Source organism: Lissotriton helveticus, chromosome 6, assembly GCF_964261635.1.
Source record: "Lissotriton helveticus chromosome 6, aLisHel1.1, whole genome shotgun sequence".
Lineage (NCBI taxonomy): Eukaryota > Metazoa > Chordata > Amphibia > Caudata > Salamandridae > Lissotriton > Lissotriton helveticus.
Genome location: NC_136067.1, coordinates 1,029,398,344 through 1,029,425,905, shown reverse-complemented (window position 1 = coordinate 1,029,425,905; position 27,562 = coordinate 1,029,398,344). Strand labels below are relative to the sequence as shown.

At 41.3% G+C, this 27,562-nt stretch overlaps 1 protein-coding gene across 2 annotated transcripts in view; it reads left to right on the top strand.

The window, feature by feature from the left end:
- The first annotated feature begins 19,325 nt into the window (after nucleotides 1-19,325).
- Nucleotides 19,326-27,562, top strand: part of C6H6orf118 (chromosome 6 C6orf118 homolog) — a 338,123-nt gene continuing 329,886 nt past the window's right edge. For both annotated transcript variants that reach the window (XM_078648656.1, XM_078648655.1), the window contains exon 1: nucleotides 19,326-19,829. The gene's annotated coding sequence lies outside the window, so the exon portion shown is untranslated. The remainder of the gene's footprint in view (nucleotides 19,830-27,562) is intronic.

Below are 27,562 nucleotides of genomic sequence, written 5' to 3'. Positions count from 1 at the left end.
ACAGCACACCGTGGAAGTCGCCGTCGCGACACGTGTGCTGTGCAGAAGACCGCCGCCGAGAGTGTACGGCCAGCGGTAAGCCCCGCTGCTCCGCGATCAGATGTTCGCGTGGAGCCCAGGCGGGGGAAGTCTAATTAGCACAGCGCTGTTGAGCGCTGAAATTGCCCGTTGGAACAGCGCAGTCGAGCGCTGGAACCGGGTGCCCACCCTGGATGCGTGAGGTCCCGGAGGGTGGTCGAGGAAACGAAGATCGGGAGCCCACCCCGATCTTACCTGCTGCTCCGAAGTCCAAGGAGCGTGTGGAGGAATTGCTTGCTGTGGAGCCGACTGCCGGTGAGTGCCAGTTGAAGAGTGAACTCGAGGGAGTGACTGAGCCTGAAATCTCGTGGAAAACGAGATTTCCACACCGGCGGCCATCTTGAAGTCAGGCAGTGGTCCCAGTCCTTATTAAAAGCATAGGGTGGCCGTCTTAAAGTCAGGCAGCAAGCAATTGAATGGCAAACACCAGCAACTGCAAGAGAAGATCAGACAATAAGCATAAGCAAATGCAAAGGAAAATAGAAGACAAACACAGGCAAACACAAGAGGCAAGATCAGGAAACAAGCACAAGCAAACGCAAGAGTGACATACAAGCAAGAGCAAAGGCAAACGGACCAAGTCAGAAATCAAAGATGGCGACGTCACCACAACGGAACGCGGGGGACGCGGCAGCAACCACGCCACTCACGACCGGTGTCTCATATCTGCGTATTCCAGAACCACTGGCCCTAATAGCTGGAGGGGGCATGGGACCCAGATGGGAGGAGTGGTTGGAGGACTTTGAGGACTATATGAAAGGATCAAAAGTCACGGATGAAGAAGAAAAGTTAATTGCATTACACAATCTGGTTGGGAAAGAAGTCAGTAAGTTAATCAAGGAATTGCCGCCTGCCGAAACTGGATCATATGTCAAGGTGCGAGATGCTTTGAACAAAAGATTTTTACATAAGAGAAATGTGGACTATGAAAGGTACATGTTTCACCAAGCCCGTCAAGAAAAAGAGGAATTGATGAGTACGTTTATAATGAGACTACGACGACTGTCTCGGTATTGTGAGTTTGATACATTCTCCACAGAAGATGCCATAAGATTGCGAATAATTGAAGCTTGCCAATCAGAAACCCTCAGAAGGCGGCTACTACGGAAAAGTCACAACCTTGATGAGATTGAAGAGATGACCCGGATACATGATCAAGCAGAGGAACATGCCATAAGAATGGAGACGGAGCATGATGAGAGGCGGGAACAAATGTAAATGTAAATGTCGGAATTTGTAAAGCGCACAGCTACCTCCACCGGAGTTGTCCCGGCGCTGTCCGTATACCGCTTAGGAACCCTTCCTGGTTTTCCTGGGAAATGTCCACTCCTGGGCACCCCCCAGGTGCAGCCAGGCATCCCAGCGCTTTTGGGGCCATTGTGGAGACTAAGCAAGATATTGCCCAGAGTTGCAGCGTGGGACCCATGATCAGAACAGGCACTGAGGCGAGAATATCCAGTCAGGGGAATTAATGAGCCAGAGACCCGCCGAGGCGGGAATCGAACCCTGGTCCCTGGCCAGAGCTCTGCATCAAGGTCTGCCTGCTCTAACCATTGAGCCACACTTCTCCAACAAGCATATTGTGTACAAGCTAAGGACAGTTAAATATACAAAGAGACAGTGGGTCACACCAACCTCATTCAAAATGTGGTGATGTATACAGCCCAGCAAGTTTACTGTAAATAGTATGCCTAGCAAAGGGAGTATTATATACGTTCCAGTTACAAGAACTGGTGTATTTACAGCATAAACTATAACTAGGTGGAAATCACACTGAGATAAGTGAAAAAGTGACACCCATGTACTAAACCAGAAACAAAGAACAGTAAATCAAATATTGCTCCGGTATGTTGGTATACAAACAACTGCACAATATGTAGTCCATTAAAGTCATACAGCGAACAGTAAATTTGCTGTTTTGTATACATCACCAAATGTTGAATACTACATGCTGAAGAAGACATGACTGAAGATGTAGCCAAGCCTGGAGGTTCTGAAGCTGCAATGGTAACTTGGACTCATGAACGTTGCATAGGCAGGGGAGCCATTATATGCCCCAGATAGTACCAGTGATGGATGATGGTCCATCAGGCTACCCAGTTCTTGCAGCCATGAATGAAATTGCAAAGATTCTTGACTCCGTTTCCCTGTCTATATTGAGAGTCGGAAAATCGAATTACAGCTGCTAAGCTAATACGACTTGCTAATTCTCTGGATAAACTCAACTGAACTATGGAGTCAACTAAACAAATGTGCCAAACTTGACCAGGTGTATCCTAATCATTTTAGTCCAACAACGTCAACAAAGAGATTAGACTCCTGCCCACTCTGCTGGAAAATATGTATCTTACACCATGGCTGGGCAAGAGGGAGTCTTTCATGCAACGCGCCCAGCCCTCGCCTGCTCATGATCTAAGCTACGCGAACAAAAACAGCCAAATGCCAGATGACAGACCTCAAGACCATGAGATGAAAGAGTGCCTCTATGTTGTCCATGTATAGGAAATCAACCTAGCTAAATGTAGAATAATAGGTGCCAGGACTCTGCAGAAACAGAGGGACATCACAGCACCCCATTAGAACCAGAATTCATAACCTTAAAATCTAAGAAAAGAGGAGAGTCAAGCTGCAATAAATCCACTGAGTAAAAAAGATAAAGATCAAGACTAGACGTGGTGGTAGGTGACAATGTTTTACCAACAAATGATGAGTTTATACATATCTGTAATAAAAGTAAGTTGAGGAAGCTTTGTAAATTGAAGAAACTTGGTTGTATATGCCACGCCTAGAGAGCGCTTGTTTCAAACTGTTAGGCAAATTTTCCACTGCTGCCGTTGTATCCCATTTTCCATCACAACTCCCTATAACAACAGAGAAATGCGAACAGCATCAAGAACCAGGGTAATACTCATCACGATTCGCCTAGTTTCCATCAGCCAGGTTTGCAATAACCATAGTAGTATCTTCAGAATATATGAAGGAGGTGCTCCAAGGATATATTCATCAGAACTTGTCTCACCCAAATCTCCACAACGGGCTGGTCAACAAGTCAGCGCTCAATATCAGAGATAACATCTTTAGCCCTTACGCTAAGGGCAATCCGGCAAATCCCACCAATGCAGGATTCACAAAGCTATACAGACAAAATTAATTCTGCCTTCCCCATCCAATTTCAAAATTACTCATAGGTCTACAATAACTTATTGTCATACAACAAGCAATGCAATGCCGAACCCAAATTGTATGCAACACATAACACAGTTTTTTTTTCATTTGTGCAAACAATTTGTTTACAGTTATTTTTTGTTATTATTTTACAAATTCATTACAGGCTAAATTGTTGTGTTTCTGTCCAGATATATTTGAAAAAATACAGGTCCATCTTTTGGGGAAATTTGTGACCCATGGGTTTTCCAGGACCCTCAAACATGATCTGATGCTAAAGTATATCTTAAAAGGGCCATGTGACATCTTGAACAGGGGCAATTCAGTTTGTCTGTTTAAATCATTGGAGGGCCTCCATGATGTGACCTCAAACAATATTTCCTATCCTGGAATTCTGACGTGTGACAAAGAAGGCGACAAAGAGAAAATCAGGATGTGCTGGGTATCCTGGGAATAATATAAAATCTTTTGAGATCACACAGGGAAGTTGCGAAACCTAAGCTTTGAGGTTAACAAGGTGCCCCTCTTTTTACTGAGGAACTATTACTTTAATTCTAATGCCAGAAATTGAAGTCAGGTCAGCTGCATCATTCCTCAATCTAAGGGGTCCCAAGGATGAACTGACTAGTGTGGGTACAAGGCTGCAAACTAGTCTCAGTCAACACAAGGTCATCAGAAGGATAACAGACCATGACGCCCATAAAGGAGGGGACTAGTCTGTACATTCCTTCCAGGAAGATCCCCATGTCCTCACAAACAAATGCGCAGGCAAACCCCCTATATACTCTAGTATACCCTGTATACTCAACACTGCATGGAGTCCTCAACACATTTGCTGAAATATAGTGCACCTCACATGACTACATTATCCTTAGCGGCAGCTGTTCTTAGATTACCCTTGGCTAGTGATCCAGCGGGCTATAGAAAATATATCATAAACTACGCTACCCAACTTCATAACCTATAAACAAAATTCTATACTAAACATGGACCCATTTATGAACCTGATATATTTTGGGCCTACTGAATCAGGTGGTCAGAATAAATCTATATACACATTATCTACACAAAATATACATTTTTATACATTTGCAGAAAGAATATTGTCATTAGAATAAAACTCAACCATTTAAACGACCACCATAGGCGACGTGATCTAGCTAATGGTAACCTATACTTCTAAATAACCAAGACCAGCTTGTTTGTCAAAAGTAAGATTTTATTTTCTAAATTATGGTATATATGTTGAAAGTTTTATAAATGAAATTTATTAGCAATAAAGCAAGCATGATGGTAGGAAATAAGAAAAATACAAATTAAGCAATTGAATTAATTTAAAGAAATTATATAAAGTTTAGCATTTCTAAAACCTATTTCCCTAACTGAGCTAAATAGACAGAAATTAAAGTAAAGTTCTTTGAGGATTCTTACGTGCTCCACGCAAAGTCCAGCAGCACATCACCCTCATCGGAAAGTCAGAAAGCAGCAGCCAGCCCAACCCTAAGGGCATGACTTTTTATACCTTTCTACGCTAACTAAACTAGCAAAGGAAAGTTTTCAGAAATACTCGACGTCCCATTGGCTGAGAGTGACAAGTGACATGTCACCCGATTCTTAAAAAGTTCCACAAAATCATGTCTTACAAAGACCATTGTCTCTTCCACGTGAAGCCAGAGGCTTCCTGCGATTGCAACTTTGTTTTAAGTCATCCTCGCAGCTTCCATAGTCTTACAGTGCAACTTCCGCGGATGCCAAGTTAAGGACTGACAAAAAGTTCACTTTCGACCTTGGCCATGTCCGACAGAATGATGTCAGCTCATCAGTTTTTGCTTTGTGAATGCAGCTTCAATAAACGTTTTAATTCAGAATGGGCGTCTCGTGACTTTCTGCAGAATTATAGTTCAACTCTCATTTTGCGGCTCAAATAGCTAGGCCTCAAAAGCAGGCAACTTATGATCTCTAGTATAAAACAAACACAAGAAAAGTATTAATGTAAGAAATAAAGTATATTCTGTATCCACCCCATGGTTTACTAAATAATTAGCCCACCCGATTAATCAAAATGTTACCTAGCCATTGCAAACAAATAAAGCAGCGTTTATATTTACCAGTCTCCGTTTTTCAATGAGACCCATATGCACCTAGAATAGTAGAAATGACATCACACAGACAAGGAAAAGCAAAACAAGCACATGCTTATTTTAAGTTTGCAGCAGTTAGTAATGACAAAAACGAAAACAATAAATTATTTTATTATTTTGCACGAACAAAAAGATGCAACAATTATGCACGTTTATGAGCACACATGTTAGTCCCCCCACGTGTAAAGTTTAATCTAGGTTGTATTAGCACGACATATCACAAATCATTAATAATTTTATTCATGTTATGGAAATGTGACTTTGCGAGTTTAAACAAAATTTTGTTTTCTATCTCGCTCCATCAACTCCCTCATCTGGTGATTAACAAATCACCACACCAGCACTCAAAATTTTGGTAAATTTAATTTATAAGAAATCGATTCAAATTCATTGTATTAGTAAACCTAAAAGTCTGTTTCAGCATAATCCTTGCAATTAACATGACGCTCTCTATGTAACTCCTGCAACTCAATCTCCCTTTCCTCTTCTTTTCTGAGTTTATAGATTCTCTTCTTTTCTCTCATATGCTTCTTTCTTTTATGCAACAAACAACCTACTTTAGTCAAAATAAAAATGAATACTATTATAATCAAAGGTGCCAGAATCTTGCCAAGAATTGAACTTCCGATATTATGAAACCAGTTTTTAATTGCTTGAAACCTATTTGAAAGTTTCCCAGTAAAATCTTCTTCTTCTAAAGGAATTATTTCAGAATGCATTTGTGTAATATTCTTAATATACATTTCAATATTTTTACTTTCATCTGGTATATATGTACAGCAATGTTGGACATGTAAAATGCCACAGACTCCTCCCTCTTTTGCTAGGAGTATGTCTAAAGCAAGACGGTCTTGAATTACCATGGATCTAATTGCAATAACTTCAACATTCACTAATTGAAACCCATCAGCAGTGTCAGTTGATAATCTATCAACTATAGTGGACAATTTTCTGATTCTCCCTGCATTTAGGGTTATACCAACAAAAGGTATTACAGCTTGAAAAATATCTCCCAGAACTTCAGTAAAAGTTTCTCTTTTAGCTCTATTTACATAATTATGAATTTTAAATAATCCTTCTGAATCTCTGTCAACATGAAACACTTTAGGAAAAACAATTCCCACATAACAAGTTCCATACCAATGGTCTGGAAGGTTGTAGTAGGCTTTGTCACCACAAACAAAATAAATTCCAGGAAAGATAGGATCTTTTCCACCTTTAAATCCCCAACCTCCCATAATCTGATAAGTATCTTCACAGTTGCTTGCACCTACAAAATAATTATCAAAAAGTGTGTTATCTCTTCTAATGCAAAGCTTTCCACTAACAGGTTTGTCTATGTGAATTGCAATATTTTCGAGCATTTTGCCATTTAGTTTCTCATCCTCTTTTTGCCAGAATGATGACTTAGTCTGCTTGACTAATTCATTTCTCTTATAAATTGCTCTTCTCTCCTCAACCATATTTAGAAATTTCTTCCCTTCAGCACTTAATTTACATGTTAGATTATTCTTGTAAGCATACTCATAAGTGAGTTCATTAGTAACAAGGAAATATTCTCTCAATTGTTTAGCTTTCTTATGCTTATTTAAAGCATTATCAATCTTGACATTAGCAAAAATCTCATCATAATTTGAATAGTAATATTCTAAACGACCAGTTTGATAAAATAAACTAGTTAATACACTACATGTAACAGCATAAGTGAGAGGAAGCATATTATATGTTACTCCCTCAGAAACAGAAGCGGGTAACTTAACGCATACATAACAATCCTTTGCATCCATTACCTTTACATATTCACTCAAAAGCTTTGTGAAAGTATTGCTTGAAAAATCACCTATTGATTTATCTTGATGAATGTTAGGCTGATGATCAATTACTTTTGCAGATGCACTATGTTTAGTTTGGCTAACCAGAGCTTTGCTTGTTAAGTTAACTTTGTGTAATTCTCTATTCATTTCTAAAGGTATAATCACAGCTAGTATCAACCAGAGCAGAACTAAAATGAGCAGACACACCAGAGTCATCTTACAGCATCTTTTAAAAACAGAGCATTTTGAAGTGCTCTCCTTAATGTAAGGCATTTTTAGGTTAGTTTTAGCTTCAAAAAAATAAAAATAAAAAATAAATTTTAAAATTTATATACACCCCCCTTTTAAAATATATTTTTCTTTTATAACCCTAAACAAGATTTCTTCGACCTTATGTCATACATAAGTTTTCTTCTATTAGACAGTTTTCTTCGACCTTGTGTCAACTAACAGGATTTCTTCAGCCTTATGCCAATTTAATAAATTTGTACTTCAATCATTGTCACTAATTTCTTGGATTTCGTTTTCTTCTTCACTACTATCATATATGTCAATAACAGGTGGAATTACTAAGTAAGTCCACTCAGGAGACTTGTATTTCTGGTTTGGTCTAATTATTCTCTTCCCTTTTCTTGATATCACTTCTATTTTCCTTCCAACTCCAACCTCTTTTCCAGGACTCTTTTGACTACTGATTTCTTCAACTTGTTCTATTGGCTTTTTAATCAATCTGACTCTCAATCTTCCACCAGGCCAGTAGTCTGCTTTTCTCACATACTTTTTCTTTGGTTCAGAATTATTCGATTCAGATTTCCAAGTCCTTTTCTTTCTGCTTTCACTTCCACCTTCCACGTCACTTTCCTCAGTTTCGTAGTCTGAAATTTCAATTGACTCAGGAACTTCTCTATACGGCAATTTCACTCCTTCAGGAACTTCACTTTGTCTTCCATCACTGGTACTCGGTAATTCGTTCTCTTCCTCTTCCTCAATTACCTCTAGCTTCCCAGATTTCGGAATTTTGTTCCTTACTTCAGAGTTTGTTCTCTGCCTTTCGATACTCTCCTGGTCTGAAACTTCTTTTGGTTCAGCTTCTCTGTCTTCAACATAGACAACCGAATCCTCAGTTATCTTTCCTTTTAGCAGATTCTCTTCACCTTCAGAATCTATTTCAATTATTTCTAAGTCCTTTCTTGTCAGATTTCCATTCACTGGCACATTTTCCAGATGTCGACTTTCTTGTCGATCTTCAGAATCTGGAATTACTTCACCTTCTGTTCTGTCTTCTACTTCAGAATCAGAGTCATCTGTGGTATCACTTTCAACATCAGAATTCTCAGGAGTTGGTATTGGAATAGTATGACTTGGATGAATCCAGCGCTTCAATCCTCTGCACTTTACAGCATTAGTAGTGATCAAGATTACCTGCCTAGGTTTCTGCCATCTAGGAGATAGACAATTCCTCCTCCGATGTACTTTCGTTCTGACCCAGTCTCCAGGTCTCAGATCATGTGTCAAAACTTTGTCATTTGATTGTGCTTCAGTTCCCACCTGATTAGACACAGAAGTTACCATATCAGATAACCTTTTACAGTAATCCAAAATTGCACTGTCATTTATGCTCAACAGTTTACCTACAGGTACAAAAGCTTGCCTCATAACTCTTCCCATCAAAATTTCATGAGGACTCAAACCTGTCTTTTTATCTGGTGTACTTCTTATTGACATCAAAACAAGTGGAAGAGCATCAGTCCACTTAACTCCTGTCTCTAGACACATTTTTCCAATTCTGTTTTTGATAGTTCCATTTATTTGTTCAACTACACCTGATGCCTCTGGTCTGTATGCACAGTGTATTTTCTGCTCAATACTCATAGCTTCACAAATTAACTTCAACAGTTTATTATCAAAATGGCTTCCTCCATCACTCTCAATAGTGACTGGAAAACCGTACCTTGGGATGATTTCTCTGAGCATTAGTTTTGCTACTGTAATTGAATCACAATGTCGTGTAGGAAAAGCCTCTACCCACCTTGAGAACAAGCATACAATTACAAGTACATATTTCAAACAGTTGTGTAAGGGCATTTCAATGAAATCTATTTGTAACCTGGTAAAAGGACCACCCTCTCGACCAATTATTCCTGTCCCCACCACTGATTTTCTGTTTGGATTCATTTGTTGGCATGACAAACACCTTTGACAAAAAGATTCTGCAATGGTTCTAAATTTGGTATTGAACCATGTTTCTTTAAACAGTCTGACCATAGAATCTCTTCCTAAATGTGCAGGACCATGATATAATCTGGCCATGTCAGAAATCATGCAATTTGGTAAAACTACTCTGCCATCTTTGTAAACCCACACTCCATCTTCATCACGTTGTCTACAATCTGATCTTAACCACTGGTCTTTTTCTTCATCATCTGCTTCGTTTTGTAAATCTCTAATCTCATTCCATGTTTCTACAATAGTTGTTAGCATTAATGAATTTGAATCAGTTTCTGTACTTCTATTCCGATTGTAAGAATAATTTTTCCTTGCGCAGTACTTTGCTGTTTCATCTGCGAAGGCATTTCCTTTGGAAATATAATCAGTTCCTCTAGTGTGTGCTGCACACTTGACTATGGCAATTTCTTTTGGCAATTGTATTGCTTCAATTAATCTTCTAATGAAAACTGCATTTTTAATTGGTGATCCTGTTGATGTCATGTATCCTCTCTGTGACCAGAGTTGTCCATAATCATGCACAACTCCGTACCCATACTGACTATCAGTAATGATGGTAACTCTTATATCTTTTGATATTTCACATGCACGAATTAAAGCAATCAATTCAGCTACTTGAGCTGAACGAACTCCTTCAAGACATGATGCTTCTTTAATGTTTTCGACTGTACAAACTGAGTATGAAGCTTTCAAGACACCACCTTCGGATCTTAAGCACGAGCCATCTACAAAGTAGACAAAATCCGATTCAGGCAAAGGTCTGTCTTTGATGTCTTTTCTTGGTTTTGTGCAGAATTCCATGACATCTAAACATTCATGTTCTGTCTCGATGTCATCAACAATTTCAGAATCAGGCAGTAATGTAGAAGGATTCAGATTCAAACATCTTGAAATCGAAACATTATCTGCTCCTAGTATGATTTTCTCATACTTTGTCAATCTGCTACTTGTTAAATGTTGAGTCTTACCTCTTGTCAGTAATATTTCAACTGAATGAGGCACAAAAACTTTCACAGGAAATCCCATAATGATTCCTTCACTTTGTTCAAGACTGATACTTGTAGCTGCAACTGCTTTTAAACAACCTGGTAATGCTTTTGCAATTGGATCAAGAACTGCAGAGAAATATGCAATAGGTTTCTTTAGGTTTCCATGTCTCTGAATTAACACAGATAATGCACATCCTTCTCTCTCACTGCAATACAGTTCAAAATCTTTCTCATAATTTGGCATACCCAAAGCAGGAGCTTGGCATAAGCTCTTTTTCAAGTTTTCAAAAGATTCCATCTCAACATCATTGAGAATAATTGGATCTTTTACATCTGATTTGGTCAGTTTTTGTAGTGGTTTCGCAATTACTGAAAATCCACTTATCCATTGTCGACAGTAACCTACCATTCCCAGGAACATTCTGACCTGTCTTTGTGTTCTTGGCGGTAACATTGCTTGAATCATTTTTATTCTCTCTATTGTTACTTGTCTTTTTCCCTTTGCAATTCTGTGACCAAGATATTTCACTTCCTGTTTGCAAAACTGTAGTTTTGCTGGGGACACTTTATGTCCTTCTTCTGCAAGGCGATTTAACAGAATTATTGTGTCTGTTACACAATTTTCTCTTGTCTTAGCAGCTATTAACAAATCATCAATATACTGCACCAGCGTAGACCTACCTGGTAAGTCTAAATCTTCTAATGATCTTTTTAACAGTTCGTTAAAGATTGAAGGACTTTCTGTATAGCCCTGAGGGATTCTTGTCCATCCAAGGGTCTTACCTTGGAATCTGAAAGCAAAGATTTCATAACTGTCTGGGTGTAGAGGAACAGTAAAGAATGCATTGCAAAGGTCAATGACTGTGTACCATTCAGCATCATATGGAATCTGAAATAGAATCACTGCTGGATTTGGAACCACAGGACAACATGGAATAACAATTTGATTAACCTTTCTCAAATCTTGTACGATCCTAAATGTTCCGTTAGCCTTTTTAACTCCCATAATTGGTGAATTACAAGAGCTACTCTTCATTTCTTCCAATACACCTTGCTTGATTAATTTTTCAATTACAGGTGTAATACCTTCAATTGTCTCTGTTTTCATTTTATATTGTGGAGTGTTTGGAAATTCTATTCCCTGCTTCAATGCAATTTTAACAGGATCTACGTTTTTCATCAGACCCATCTCATTCCCAGTAAAATCCCATATTTCAGATTTCACTGTTTCTTTTAGCTCTTCAGGTAAATCTTTTTCTTCAAATGCAGGAAACAATTTTGTTTCTTCTGCTTCCATCATCATCATTGTCATTTTGTACAAACCATCTTCCTCCATTGTTTGTAATTCAACTCCTTCAGGAGAACAATATATTCTGCAATTTTTTTTACATAGTATGTCTCTACCTAATAGATTTACTGGACTACTATTACAAACCACAAATCTGTGTTTGTCTCTGTAATTTCCAATTTCAACTGGTACTGGATCAGTTAAATCTGTTTTAATTTGCTGATTACTTACTCCGACAACTTGGATGGTATCCCCAGAGAGAGGTAGGTTTTCAATTTCCACTGATCTAACAGTAGAACGGGTAGCACCAGTGTCCACTAGAAAAGTGATGTCTACATCATTAACTTTCCCGTTTACATAAGGACCAGACTGGTCAACCTCAAGAGTGGCTCCAACAACACACTCTTCCTCCTCTCTCGGGCACCGTCAGCAATAATCATCAGAATCACTGTCTTGGCTTTCTGTCAATAAAAACTGTTGTGAAGCATTTTGCATTTGAACCTTTTGCTGCTTTTGCTGTTTTTGTGGTTTTATTACCTGTTCACATCCCTGAAATCCCACGTTTGGATTATATTTTTGAACTCCCCCACAATTCGGAAAAGGTGGTTGTGGCAATTGGTCTTGACGATTATTCACCTGTTGTTGTTGCTGTTGTTGTAATTGTCGCTGAATATTAAATTCATTTAACCCCTGTTGCATCTGTAGCTGTTGCTGCACGTTAACACCATTCTGCATCTGTGGATTCAATAAGGGATTCTTTAAGTTTCTAGGAGGATGAGGACACTCGTCCCTCCAATGTCCAATTTCGCCACAATTAAAACAAGGTAATCTTTGTTTCAGCTCTTCTATCTTTGGGCTAAATTTCTTTTGGAAATTATTACCTTTAAACTTTCCTTGTATCTGGTTCGTATTTCCAGTTTGAACAAAATTAGTGTTCTTATTTCCCATGCTGGCAATCTGTTGCTCAGCCACTTTTACCTGTGCCCACATGGCTTTCTCCTTCAGCTTCTTCTGTTTTACTTCTAATTCATCGCTACAATATTTTGCCTTTCTCAGAATATCATCAATAGATAGTGCTTGCCATCCGACAATACTAGTTCTGATCATTTCTCCAATTTCAGGTTTTAGACCATAAACAAATCTATAGATAAAATGACTCATGTCTTTCTCATCTAATTTTTCATAACCACTGTATTGTTTAAAGATTAACAGTAGTCTTTCATAAAAAGAATGAACTGATTCTTTTGTTTCCTGCTCTGTTCTTTCTATTTTAACCCAATCAACTTCTTTGGGTGGAATTTTGTTTTTCATCCAAACAATTACTTTCTCGTAAAAATCCATTACAAGTGGATTTGGGGCACCTGTTTCTTTGATTCGCTCAGGTTCTGTTTTTGGCCAACTAATAGATATTTTGCATTCTGTCCAAAGATCGGATGGAACAACAATGTCAAAAAATCCATCCAAATCAATCCACAGAACTTTTGATACTTTGATAAATCTATCGACTTGTCTGTACCACTCAACAGGTTTCTCTCTTAATTTAGGAAAATCATTTGTGAATAACAGAATGTCCTGTCTCGACCATGGGACATGAACATATCCTCCACCTGCAACTTCTCTCATTGGAAATTGTTTTGACATTCTTTCTAATCTTTCATCTTCCTTCCTTTTAGTCCATTTCACTCTCCATTTGTTCAGTTCTCCTAGCTTTTTGATATAGACAATTAAATCTTTAATGTGAACTATTCTTCCCATTGAGTTCAAACTCTCAATGTCGCTTTCTGAAAAATCTAATCTGTAATGTTTTGCAAAATTCTTTTGTTTACTCACATCGATTTCAAGTTCTGCAGCTAGATCCTCTAATTGATCATATTTATTTTTCGTTTTCCATTGAATACTTTTGCAAATGAATAATAGTTCATCATCCCGATAGTAATTTAAACTATCTGGGCCAATTGTTCCAATTATTAATTCTTCAATATTTGCTTTTAATTTGGCCACATCAAGCTTTGGTGTAGTTACCCTGACTTCAGGACTTCCTACATCTGACATAGCACCCATTGGTGTTTTTGGAGATAAATCCTCATTAAAGGTTAAATCAGGCATTCTCGATCTAGAAGTGTTTAATTCTGTCAAATCTGAATAAAATTTTTCAGCAGGCTTTTGAATTTCTGTATTTAAAGGAATAGTTAATCCAGTTTTGTTTGTATTTCTTTGATCAAATACAGGCTGAACAGGACCTATTGTTACTGGAACTGTGACAGCTTCCATGCCTTTTGTCATTCTTTTGATTAATTCTTCTTTAGACCTTAAGTATTCATTATAATCATCATCCTCAACATTTCTTGTCTCTCTTGTATAATCTTTTGGAGGTTCCCTTGCTCTTGGTGTCATTGAAAAATGTCTACCCTCATTTCGAGCATTCTCAAATTCTGGTCTTCTAGGAGTTTCAGTGATTTCACAATTATTTGGATAAAGTTTAGGAGCTTCACTAATTGGAGGTGCACTCGGTGAAGTTTCAGTAGAAACCACCGGAGTAGACCATGATCTAGGAGGTCTCGAAGGCTGATTAGGCTGTTTATTTCTAGCAGTTGTATATATTTCTTCCATAATTGCATCCTCAGATTCACTTTCCATAGATTTTCCTGTAGGAGAACCCATTACCATTTCATGAATTAAATACAATCCTTCACTCATGTTTCCCTGTCTCCACATTCGTAATCTATCTTCATGAGTTTCTCTTTTCCATGATGGATTTTTAGAAGGTCTTTTAATTCCACTAGCTTCTCTTTGTAACTGATACATCTCATCTTCCCACTCAACTAAAGCTTCAAATTGAGTTGGTCTCGGTTTTGGAACAAGAGCATTCATTTTCTCTCGTAAGTTTCTTAAAACTCTTACATTAAATGAACCATCATCAGGCCAAGCCAAAACACCATCGTTTTTAGTATAACGTTTCCAACTGTCGAACCATAAGACAGTATGATATCCGTATTCACCTTCCATGTACGCTGCAGGTGTTTTATACTTATGAAGTAGTTTACCACCTCGCGTTTCGATTTTCTTGTCAGGTGAAAATAAATTCTTAAATTTCTGAAATAATGTTGTCTTCTTCTCAACATGTTTAAAATGATAACTCATTTTCAAAAGTAAAATTTATTTCACAAAATCGTTCGTAAAATATTTCCGGGATGTTCCGCAAAACAACCAATCCGTGCGCGAAACACACCAACAAGCCAATGGCAGTTGAGCTACGTCAGTTTCCTGCTCAACCAATAATTTTGGAGATTTTCCTAAGGACCAATCAGCTCACAGGCCGTCAGAGACTCAGGAGCCAATCAGAATACAGCTTGTGACGTAGGTCACCCAATCCCAGCGCGGCTCTGTGACGTACACAGCAGCTGCGGTTTCTCGCTTCTCACTCCTGGCGCTTACCCCTCCTTCACAAAATCTTTTCACAGCGCCATTTTAAGAACACTTTTCAGTGTAAATTAATTCTTAACAATGACTTATAAAGACAACATCTGTTCGTTTCACTAATTAGGATAGTTTACATACATTCAAGTATCCACACTTCGGAATAGACGGCGCTATTCACACTAAGGATAATATTCAATTGTCAGTAGAGTAACCTTACCCCACCCTTCTAACACGTATAATTATGAACTCGCTTTGCTCTGAACCCACCGCGAAGTGAAAGTTCTAAGAGTTCCACTTGAACATAAAATACAACTCAAACTCGCACTTTTACACGGAAAATTCCCTAAATTCAAACATACACGAAATCCGTACAGGACTCTCACCTGTTTATAGAAATCATGCACCGTTAGCAAAATAACGACGTTATCCGTACAGGGCTCTCACCTGTTTATAGATATGAAACATGTACCCGTACAGGACTCTAACCTGTTTATAGATAATCATGCACCGACGCTAATTTTACCCTTCACTCAAGCTTGGATATAACTAATACTCTCATCACAGTGAGTTTTATGGAAGGCGCTTTGTCCCTATTCTCATGCTGCTTTGATTTCTTAGAAAATCCTCACTATACAAGATTCAGACCTAGCCCTAAAACTGTGCTGCTCGGCGACAACACTATGGTACACGGCGATACCTCTTGTGATACTCGGCGATATCACTACAAACGAACAGATGGCTTGCGTGACTAATTTCTCGCCACACAATCTATACCGGTATAGCTTACAGATAGGCACGAAAAACGAACTTAACGAGTGTTAAAACATTGATCCTATTTTCATACCATAACGCAATCCTTAGCAACCAACATGTTACCTTGGTTACCGCTTAGCAACCATCAATTTCTGCTACCAGATAATTGATCCAGCGGGCTATAGAAAATATATCATAAACTACGCTACCCAACTTCATAACCTATAAACAAAATTCTATACTAAACATGGACCCATTTATGAACCTGATATATTTTGGGCCTACTGAATCAGGTGGTCAGAATAAATCTATATACACATTATCTACACAAAATATACATTTTTATACATTTGCAGAAAGAATATTGTCATTAGAATAAAACTCAACCATTTAAACGACCACCATAGGCGACGTGATCTAGCTAATGGTAACCTATACTTCTAAATAACCAAGACCAGCTTGTTTGTCAAAAGTAAGATTTTATTTTCTAAATTATGGTATATATGTTGAAAGTTTTATAAATGAAATTTATTAGCAATAAAGCAAGCATGATGGTAGGAAATAAGAAAAATACAAATTAAGCAATTGAATTAATTTAAAGAAATTATATAAAGTTTAGCATTTCTAAAACCTATTTCCCTAACTGAGCTAAATAGACAGAAATTAAAGTAAAGTTCTTTGAGGATTCTTACGTGCTCCACGCAAAGTCCAGCAGCACATCACCCTCATCGGAAAGTCAGAAAGCAGCAGCCAGCCCAACCCTAAGGGCATGACTTTTTATACCTTTCTACGCTAACTAAACTAGCAAAGGAAAGTTTTCAGAAATACTCGACGTCCCATTGGCTGAGAGTGACAAGTGACATGTCACCCGATTCTTAAAAAGTTCCACAAAATCATGTCTTACAAAGACCATTGTCTCTTCCACGTGAAGCCAGAGGCTTCCTGCGATTGCAACTTTGTTTTAAGTCATCCTCGCAGCTTCCATAGTCTTACAGTGCAACTTCCGCGGATGCCAAGTTAAGGACTGACAAAAAGTTCACTTTCGACCTTGGCCATGTCCGACAGAATGATGTCAGCTCATCAGTTTTTGCTTTGTGAATGCAGCTTCAATAAACGTTTTAATTCAGAATGGGCGTCTCGTGACTTTCTGCAGAATTATAGTTCAACTCTCATTTTGCGGCTCAAATAGCTAGGCCTCAAAAGCAGGCAACTTATGATCTCTAGTATAAAACAAACACAAGAAAAGTATTAATGTAAGAAATAAAGTATATTCTGTATCCACCCCATGGTTTACTAAATAATTAGCCCACCCGATTAATCAAAATGTTACCTAGCCATTGCAAACAAATAAAGCAGCGTTTATATTTACCAGTCTCCGTTTTTCAATGAGACCCATATGCACCTAGAATAGTAGAAATGACATCACACAGACAAGGAAAAGCAAAACAAGCACATGCTTATTTTAAGTTTGCAGCAGTTAGTAATGACAAAAACGAAAACAATAAATTATTTTATTATTTTGCACGAACAAAAAGATGCAACAATTATGCACGTTTATGAGCACACATGTTAGTCCCCCCACGTGTAAAGTTTAATCTAGGTTGTATTAGCACGACATATCACAAATCATTAATAATTTTATTCATGTTATGGAAATGTGACTTTGCGAGTTTAAACAAAATTTTGTTTTCTATCTCGCTCCATCACTAGGAGAGCGTATGAATTCGTCAGCAGCCCCTAAAAAACGTATGCTGAAATGTAGCCGGCGTAGCACAGGTACTCAGATTCCCTGACTGGTGCGATTTTGTCGAAACTTGGGCAACGGATCTGGTTTACATACAATATACATTGGATTCCGTATCGCCGAAGTAAGGAGTATCAGAGGTAGACATTTGTGGGCGTTGACAATCTGGGTGAACATCGCTCTTGGGGGTTGACAATCTCAGAGTTCCATGACCATTCTTCTTTGTTCCTCTATATGGTCTTGGAACTCCTTGGAGACTTGCAGTATCTTTATATTGTAAGGTAGGGCACACTTTATCCCATTTACTGTGTATACTTGAGGCAAGATGTAAAAGGAATTGTGTTTTTCTTCTCCTAATAAAAAAAGGAAATGCTCACATGCCTCTGGTTTGCCTAACTTAGTCACTGTGGTAACCCAAATCTCTCTGGCCCTGCCTTTCCCCCCGTTTATTTTTGTGCCACTGCCTATGTCCCCATCTTTCTCTTAAAATCTTTTATGTGCCTGTGATTTTCTGTGCCCCACCTCTCTCTCACCATCACTCTCTCAATCCATCTCGCCCTAAATCTATCTTTCTTTATGCCTGTGCCTTTCCCTCTATCAGTCTCTGAGAGCCATGTCTACCGCTTCCTCTCTCTAACCTTATCTCACATCTCTGGACACCTGTCTTTTTTCATGCGCTCTGACTCTTTTCTGCTGCTTTCTCTCCATTCACAGTCGGCTCTCCATGTTTAATCCTTCTCATACGGTGCACTCTGCCTGGCTCTCATAACTGTGCAAGTCTTTTTCTGTCTCTTAGCATGTTGCATCTCTGAGCCATCCGTCTCCCATGTCTTTTTATTTATCTGTGTATCCAGCCTCTCTGTCTCAATATATATGTCATGTGCTGTTTCTGTGCCCACTGTCTCTGTGCACTCCATCTCCATTTGCCTTGCCTCATAAAGTGCATCCTAGTTTCTGTAATGTGATGCTCAGCCTGCTTATGTGTGTGCTGGAATGTTGGGAATGAGAATGTTAGTAAGCTTGGAGTCAGTTGGTCTATGGGCTGAGCGGCATACAGACTGCTCCTGGTGGGGTTCTCTATTTGTTTACTTAAACCGGAATAAATACCATCTTTCAATATACAAACATCGGCTACCTGATTCTTCTTAACTTTACATTTAGCGTCGATTTACAAAACAGACCTCCGTGTCAATTTTCAAGAGACTTTTAAAAAAAGAAACAGAATGAAAAGAGAAACTTAAGATAAGGATCTAAACCGAAGAGGAAGCTTAAACTAAGCAGCTCAAGCATACTGGCACCTAGAACCCCACCAGTGACCTGTCATCGGTCGCCCTCAACATCAATTGTGCCATCAGCTGATTACTCAATTCACGGACAACGGTGAATTCGTGTTCCTGTGACACAGATCGCTCTGAACTACAGATCTGTCAGCTGCATCGCGTTTCAACCGCCTTGCCTGCTATTCAAAATACTCAAGGCTTCATTTTCAATTGCCGGCAGCCTAAGAACATTTTAGTTTTTGCTGACAGCCAACAATTCATAAGTCTTGTATCGGACTTAAAGGTAGGGTTCAGTTCCGCGATGAATCGCACCTCAGGCGAGCCCCTCTTATTAGCAGCGTTTATCTGAGTGCTTTCTTTTGTGTATTTTCGCATCAACGGTGGCACGGCATATTACGGTGACATTTTAGTTTATTTTTAACCATTTTTGACAAGTTTTCATAATGGCCTACCACTTGGCAGTTTAATGCCGTTGCCACATTCAAAACGCGCTCGAGCTTCTCATCGAGCGCACGCACTCAGCGCATGCCACCGTTCCACCGTCATCCTCCTCTATGACGTGAGTCTGCTGTCAGTGTCATTGGGGAGCACGCTGTTGACGGGAGCCTTCCGGTATCTCCCACGTTGACGTCGACGTGCCGCGATTTTGATCGACACTTTTCATCATCTCATGTGCATTCTACAATCTATCTGCCATTTCAGTTTTCTTTACTGCGATGGGCACGCTTTGTTATTAATTTGCCTATTGCATGTCAGCATTCTCTACGGCGATAGGCACGCTTTGTTTTAGTCTTTTCAAGTGCATTTCAGCATTTTCATCGCAGCGATAGGCACGATGTCACAGTTTCTCCAGTCTTGCATTCCACAGATTCCCGGCATGCTTTCTATCCATTGTTTTTCTCAAGAGCATTGGAGCGCAGATCTTCCACAGGTACTGAGTTCGTTTTCTGTGGAAACTCGTCATGTCGATCTGCTGTTTTTCAAAGTACAGTACTCTGTCACAACACTGCCACCTAATGGTTATTTTCCATCGTTGCACTTCAATAATGAATTCATATGCTTATGCGAATTAGGGACTCATAATGCAGATTTTCTACCCATTAAATTTACTGCTCTACATGAAACTCAGCTCCGATGTCTCCATCAGCAGAAGTTTTGTTTTATAAAGATCCTAGCACCTTCCTCTGCTATTATATTTTTACAGTTACATTATATATTTACAGTTACATTGATAATTCTACTGTTTAAAAAAGAAAAAAGGGAAAACGCAAATGCATTCTCTTCTGCAATTTTAACCACACCAATGCAAATGCATTCGACTCTGCGCTGTTTTTTTTAAATTTATGGTATGTTACTACGTGTGGTTCCTTAAAAATGCAAATGCATTCTCTTCTGCGATTTTAACCACACCAATGCAAATGCATTCGACTGTGCACTGTTCTTTAAATTTATGGTATGTTATTACGAGTGGTTCCTTAAAAAATGCAAATGCATTCTCTTCTGCGATTTTAACCACACCAATGCAAGGCATTCGACTGTGCACTGTTCTTTAAATTTATGGTATGTAATTACGTGTGGTTCCTTAAAAATGCAAATGCATTCAACTGTGCACTGTTCTTTTAACTTATGGTATTTATTACGTGTGTTTCCTGAAAAATGAAAATGCATTAGACTGCACTGTTTTCTTTAAATTTATGGTATGTTTTTACGTGTGGATCCTTTAGAAATGCAAATGCATTCGATTGTGTACTGTTAACCACACCAAGCTTTTAAGCTTCTCATGTACATTTCATGTCTTGCAACCTAATGCACATGTTGTACTGTTTTATGGTGTGTCCCCACATTTGAATTTAAAAAACACTTATTAAGCGCACTTATACCACGCGGTTTCATGGCGCTTTCAGATTGCGAAGCAGCAGCAGAAGCAAAGGGTGTTTAAGCAGCAAAGGCACGGGAGAAAAGCAGGGTTTTGAGACTTTTCCGGAACTGTGTGTAAGATGGTGAAGTACGGAGTTCCACAGGGAGGGAGTTCCAGAATGCAGGGGCAAGGACCGCAAATTTTGTTCCACCAGCCTTCTTCTTTTTGAATCGGGGGGTGGTCAGGAGTGCCATGTGGGTGGAGCGGAGCTCTCTGCCCGGTATGTAAGGCTTGATGGCAGAGCATATGAACTCTGGAGCGGTGCCCATTTTGGCCTGGAAGGTGAGGCAGCCGAGCTTGAATAGGGCTCGCTCTTTCACAGGCAACCAGTGTAGAGCCTGCAACAAAGGGGTGGCACGGTGGAATTTAGGCAGGCCGTGGATCAGGCGGGCAGCCTGGTTCTGCACTAGTTGCAGACGGTGAATCGCATAGGCCGGCGCGCCATTATAGATTATGTTGCCATAATCTAGGCGAGAGAGCACCATTGCCATCACTATGATTTTTAGAGCCGGAAGAGAGAAGAAACGGGAGATCTTCCTAATTGTTCTAAGGGAGAGAAAGCAGGAAGACACAACAGAACTGACCTGGGGGTGAACGGAGAGTTGGGGATTAAGAAAGATACCAAGGGTTTTAACTTTGGAAACAGGGAGTGGGGGTGCACCAAGTGGGAGGGGCCAGTGGGATGGGGACCAGGGACTGCAACCACCTCCGGGCAGGACTAGCTCCGTCTTGTCCGGATTGAGTTTGAGGTGGTTGCAGTTCATCCAATCCCGAATGAACAACATAACTGATTGGACATTCTGGGTGGATGAGGGGGAGTGGGAAAGGTTAAAGATTAGCTGGAGGTCATCGGCGTAGTTGAACACCGTGACCTCCAGCTGCTGCAACATAAAGATGAGGGGGTAGATGTATAAATTAAACAAAAGGGGGGAAAGTGAAGAGCCCTGGGGAACACCACACACTACCCTGCGAGAGGCGGCGGCGAAACCGGCAAGATGGACCGCCTGAGCCCTCTCGCTCAGGAAGGACTCAAGCCACGCGAGGGCTAGGCCCTCAATGCCCGCCGCCCTGACACGGGTGAGGAGGATGGAGTGGTCCACCGTGTCAAAAGCGGCGGACAGATCTAGAAGGATGAGGACCTGCGGACGGTTGGTGTCAACGCCCTCGCGTAGGCTGTCCATCACTGAGATCACCACCTTCTCCGTAGAATGGAGGGGCCGAAAGCCCGCCTGGCAGGGGGAGAGGCAGTGATTAGTCTCCACGTGGGTGCTCAGGGTGCTGGTCACGTGAGTTTCTAAGACCTTGCCCAGGTAAGGCAAAAGGGAGATGGGACGATAGTTAGAAAGGGATGAAGGGTCGATGCCAGCTTTTTTTAAGATAGGAATGACGACTGCAGATTTATGGGGGATGGGGACCACCCCCTTACTGAGTGAGTCGTTAAGAAGTGTGAGGGGCGGAGTGGGGCAAGTTAGGAAGATTTCTCTCAGGATGTGAGCAGGGGCAAAGTCCAGGGGAGAACCCGACTTCACTCTTTGGAGCAGAGGGAGAAGTGTGGCTATGGTCAGAAGAGGGATGGAAGTTAATTTAGAAATGGTGGGGGGGGGAAGGATTAGTGAAAGTGGCGGATGGAAGAGGGATATTGATCTTGATCTTTGCGATCTTTTCAACGAAAAAATCGTTGAGCGAATCGCAAAGAGATTGGGAAGAAGGGATCGTGGCCGTAGCTCTATCAGATGAGGCCAGTTCATGCACCGTGGCAAAGATTTCTTTTGATTGAGACTCCGCTGCCAATATCCTGTTAGAGTAGAATGTGGTCTTTGCATCAAGAATGCCTTGCTTGTATGTCTTAAGGACAGATAGATAGATGGTTTTTAGGGCAGGGCAGTAAGCTCTTCTCCAGGCTCGCTCGGCTCTCCGTGCGGCCAGCTTCTTCTCCTTGAGATCTATGGTGAACCAGCGGTTAGCAGCGTGGACTCGCTTAACCGTGATCCGCCTCAGGGGAGCAAATTCGACGCCCGCTTGGGTCAACCAATCGTTAATGGTGGCCAACTGGGCAGGGGCGGCGAGGCCGGAAAGATCAGGGCTGGAGTTGGCCAAAGACGAGCATAGAGATGGCATGTCGGCTTTGCCCCATTTTCTGACCCAGGTGTTCCTAGGGAGCGGAGGCTTGATCACTGGGGCTAAGGCAAGGGAGAAGGAAATTAAAAAATGGTCGGACCAAGAGCAGGGAGAAATAAGGGGGGGTGTGACGGGGATGTTCAAGGTCCAGACCTGGTCGAGTGAATGACCCTGTGAGTGAGTGGGGCTGTGTATATGGGGGGTGAAGTTGAGACTGGTCATAAGGTCGGTGAAGTTGAGACTGGTCATAAGGTCGGTGAAGTCTTTAGAAAGGGAGCTTTCAGCGGGGTCATTAGGCCAGTAGTTAAGGTCGCCTAGGACTAGCACTGACGAGTTGTTTACTACCAGTGTGGCAAGGAGATCTTGAAGACTGGAAATAAAAGAAGGAGTGGGGTGCGGGGGACGATAGATGAGAACAGAGGTCAGGGGGACCAGATGAGAGTTCGATCGGATTATCAGACAATCTACTTCAGGAATGGGGGGGGAGGGGAGGGTCTGGAAATGAAGGTCCGTGCGGGCTATCAAAGCCACTCCGCCGCCTCTTCTGCCCTCCGGACGGTCCGCTCGGATGATAGAGTATGAGGGGGGCAGTGCGGCTAAAACGTTGGGCAGGGAGTCGGCTTTGAGCCAGGTCTCCGTTAAAAACAGGAGGTCTGGCCTGTAAGTGTCGATATAGTCGAATATCTCGTGCTGATGGAGAACCGCCGATCTAGTGTTTAGAAGCGTGGCCGCGTTGTTGAATACAGGGATATAAGGGGCGGGGGGGATGGGCGGGGCGATGGGAGGCACAGGGGTCAAACGTGATATGATAACGGGGGGGGAGCGGAGTGGGAGGGAGAGTAGCCCAAGGTGAGTCAGGAGGGCGGTGACAGACGAACCAATGGATCCAGGAGTCCAATATGACAGGAGATGGGAAGGAGAATAGGTGAGCAGGGGAGCATAGTGAGATGCCCCCTGCCCCGGCCTGCCGCGGACGGGCGCAGACGGGCTGGACTCTGGCGTGACTCCGGCGCACCTACGACGCGCCCGCTGCGCTTGTCCGCTGCGCTGACCCATGGGGGCCGTTGAAATAGGAGGATGGCGAGGGGGGTGTGGCGAGGCTCTAGCTCGCAGCCAACCCGTTCAAAGATGGCGCCCGCGGCCGCTGGGGAGCCCGTTAGTCGGTCAGCCCGCAGCAGGCGGCCTGGCCTCCACGCGGGTGGCGGTCCAGTCGGGGAATGAGTGTGTCCCCGCTAGTAATCAGCGGGAAAGAGGTGAGGATATTTTAAAAATGTTTTAAAAACTTAAGATCGCTGCTCGTAATCAGCAGGACCGAGGTAAAATGAAATTGCTCGTGATCAGCAGAGATAGGGTCAAGGCAAGTAAGGCAGCGCTCCAGCTATTGCGCGTCAGCCCCCTGCCACAGGGCTGCTTGCAATCACTGGGAGAAAGGCAGGAAGTCCTAAAATAGAAGGATGGCGAGGGGGGTGTGGCGAGGCTCTAGCTCGCAGCCAACCCGTTCAAAGATGGTGCCCGCGGCCGCTGGGGAGCCCGTTAGTCGGTCAGCCCGCAGCAGGCGGCCTGGCCTCCACGCGGGTGGCGATCCAGTCGGGGAATGAGTGTGTCCCCGCTAGTAATCAGCGGGAAAGAGGTGAGGATATTTAAAAAATGTTTTAAAAATTAAGATCGCTGCTCGTAATCAGCAGGACCGAGGTAAAATGAAATTGCTCGTGATCAGCAGAGATAGGGTCAAGGCAAGTAAGGCAGCGCTCCAGCTATTGCGCGTCAGCCCCCTGCCACAGGGCTGCTTGCAATCACTGGGAGAAAGGCAGGAAGTCCTAAAATAGGAGGATGGCGAGGGGGGTGTGGCGAGGCTCTAGCTCGCAGCCAACCCGTTCAAAGATGGCGCCCGCGGCCGCTGGGGAGCCCGTTAGTCGGTCAGCCCGCAGCAGGCGGCCTGGCCTCCACGCGGGTGGCGGTCCAGTCGGGGAATGAGTGTGTCCCCGCTAGTAATCAGCGGGAAAGAGGTGAGGATATTTTAAAAATGTTTTAAAAATTAAGATCGCTGCTCGTAATCAGCAGGACCGAGGTAAAATGAAATTGCTCGTGATCAGCAGAGATAGGGTCAAGGCAAGTAAGGCAGCGCTCCAGCTATTGCGCGTCAGCCCCCTGCCACAGGGCTGCTTGCAATCTACTTATGTGGTGTGTCCCCATCTATTTAATGTGCTTAACACACATTCGTACTGTTGTACTGTTTTATGGTGCGTCCCCACATCTACTTATGTGGTGTGTCCCCATCTATTTAATGTGTTTAACACACATTCGTACTGTTGTACTGTTTTATGGTGCGTCCCCACATCCACTTATGTGGTGTGTCCCCATCTATTTAATGTGTTTAACACACATTTGTACTTTTGTACACGTTTTATGGTGTGTCCCCACATCTACTCATGTGGTGTGTCCCCATCTATTTAATGTGTTTAACACACATTCGTACTTTTGTACAAGTTTTATGGTGCGTCCCCACTTCTACTTATGTGGTGCTCTGTCCTTTTTTTCAAGGAAATTGGGTAAACCCGCTCCTGCTGTACTAATGAGAATATACCAAGCAAAATGCGTGAGTGTGGCCACCTACGGAGCGGGCGTATGGGGCTACACTCCTGTTAATAAGCTCCAAGTAATTGAAAACGATTTCCTGAAATATGTATTAGCTCTTCCTCGCAGTGCCCCTAATTACGGTAGCCATGTTGAGCTCGGTTGGGATTATCTCTCTGACACCATTAGATACCAACCGATCCTCCTCTGGTATCGTATTTGGACTAAGGAGCAATGTCTCCTTACTCGGCTGTTAATTACCGACTGCTTGTCATTGGTTCACTGGAAAAGGATCCCCTGGCTTTTGTATGTTTTTAATTTTTTGAATGATCTGAATTGCCTAGCTTTTTTTACAAATCCTGTCTCACTAATGTCTATACCAAGAAAGACTCTGAAGAACCTATGTGTCACCCACTTAAGAGAATTACGCTTGTGTTCTGAAATTGGCAAACAAACAAATATCCATTTATTGACGGCACAATCCTCCTACGGTATCCAACCATATCTGTCTTTTTATTTATCAAACTACGATAGATATGTTTTAACCAGATTTCGGTTTGACTGTTTTAATTGTCTTGTCTCGTTCCCGGAGCCTTTAGATTGGTCCCGCGAACTAAGCAGATGCCCCTGTGACGATTGTTCTATCCAGTCCACTTTGCATGTAATATTATTCTGTAGCTTGTACGAGACCCCGCGTAAACGCTGGTTGGTCCCACTACTTCGACAATTTGGGCTGAGAAGATGCAGACCTGCTCTTTTGGCATTACAGTACTTAGATACTCCATATGTTGCCAAATCTATAGCTTGCTTTTTAAAGGCTTGCTTGAAAATTCGCTCTCAATTTGCTGTTTCTGCATCTTAAAATATTATGTTTATTGTGCGTATAACTCTCAGTCTTTCGCCACATAGGATATCATTGTACAGTTGACTTGTTAGTAATATTCAATTTATGTCTTTGTATATATTAATCAATATTGTCCTTTTAACTGTTGCAAAATTTTTTATAATGAACTTTTATGATTGTAAATTCAATCGAAATAAAGTTTGTTTTGACTATTTGACTATACTTATGTGGTGTGTCCCCATCTATTTAATGTGTTTAACACATTTGTACTTTTGTACACATTTCTTTGTGTCTTATACTGGTTTATGGTGCGTCCCCACATCTACTTATGTGTTGTGTCCCATCTATTTAATGTGTTCAACTCACATTTGTACTTTTTTATACGTTTCTTTGTGTGTATATTGTTTTATGGTGTGTCCTCACATCTACTTATGTGGTGTGTCCCCATTTAATATCTTTTACACGCATTTGTACTTTGCCACATGTTACATGGTGTCATGTTTTCTTTTGAGATTGTACTCTTGTATCATTTCATGTCGGCCCGGCCAGCTTTCATGATCTTTGTACCTGAGTCGTTTCTTGTTCGTGTTGTGGGAGTGCTTTGGTTGTTTGTTTTCGGGAAAAGGGAGATGGGTGATTGAGTTGTTTTTAGTGCCTTCTGTCTTTCTTATTTGTTTCTCCAGTCTTCCTCATTGTTTCCTTCACTCACTACTTTATCTTGTCATCTCAGTTTCTCCTTTTCATTATTAAAAAAGAGAGATGATGTAATGTGATCCTCATCACTACTTTATCTTGTCATCTCAGTTTCTCCTTTTCAGTTTCTCCTTTTCATTATTAAAAAAAGAGAGATGATGTAATGTGATGCTCAGCCTGCTTATGTGTGTGTTGGAATGTTGGGAATTAAAATGTTAGTAAGCTGGAGTCAGTTGGTCTATGGGCTGGTGGCATACAGACTGCTCCTGGTGGGGGTTCTCTATTTGTTTACTTAAACCGGAATAAATACCATCTTTTAATATACAAACATCGGCTACCTGATTCTTCTTCACTTTACAGTTTCCCAGTTTCCTACTGCCCTTGTCTCTTTATGCACCAAGCCTGTGGCTACTTTCTTTAATCCCGTTTCAGTATCGGCATTGCATTTTATTTCCACTGGAACTGTCCCCAATCTCTACACCATATTACTTTTTGCCCCATTTTTTCAGGCCCTCTG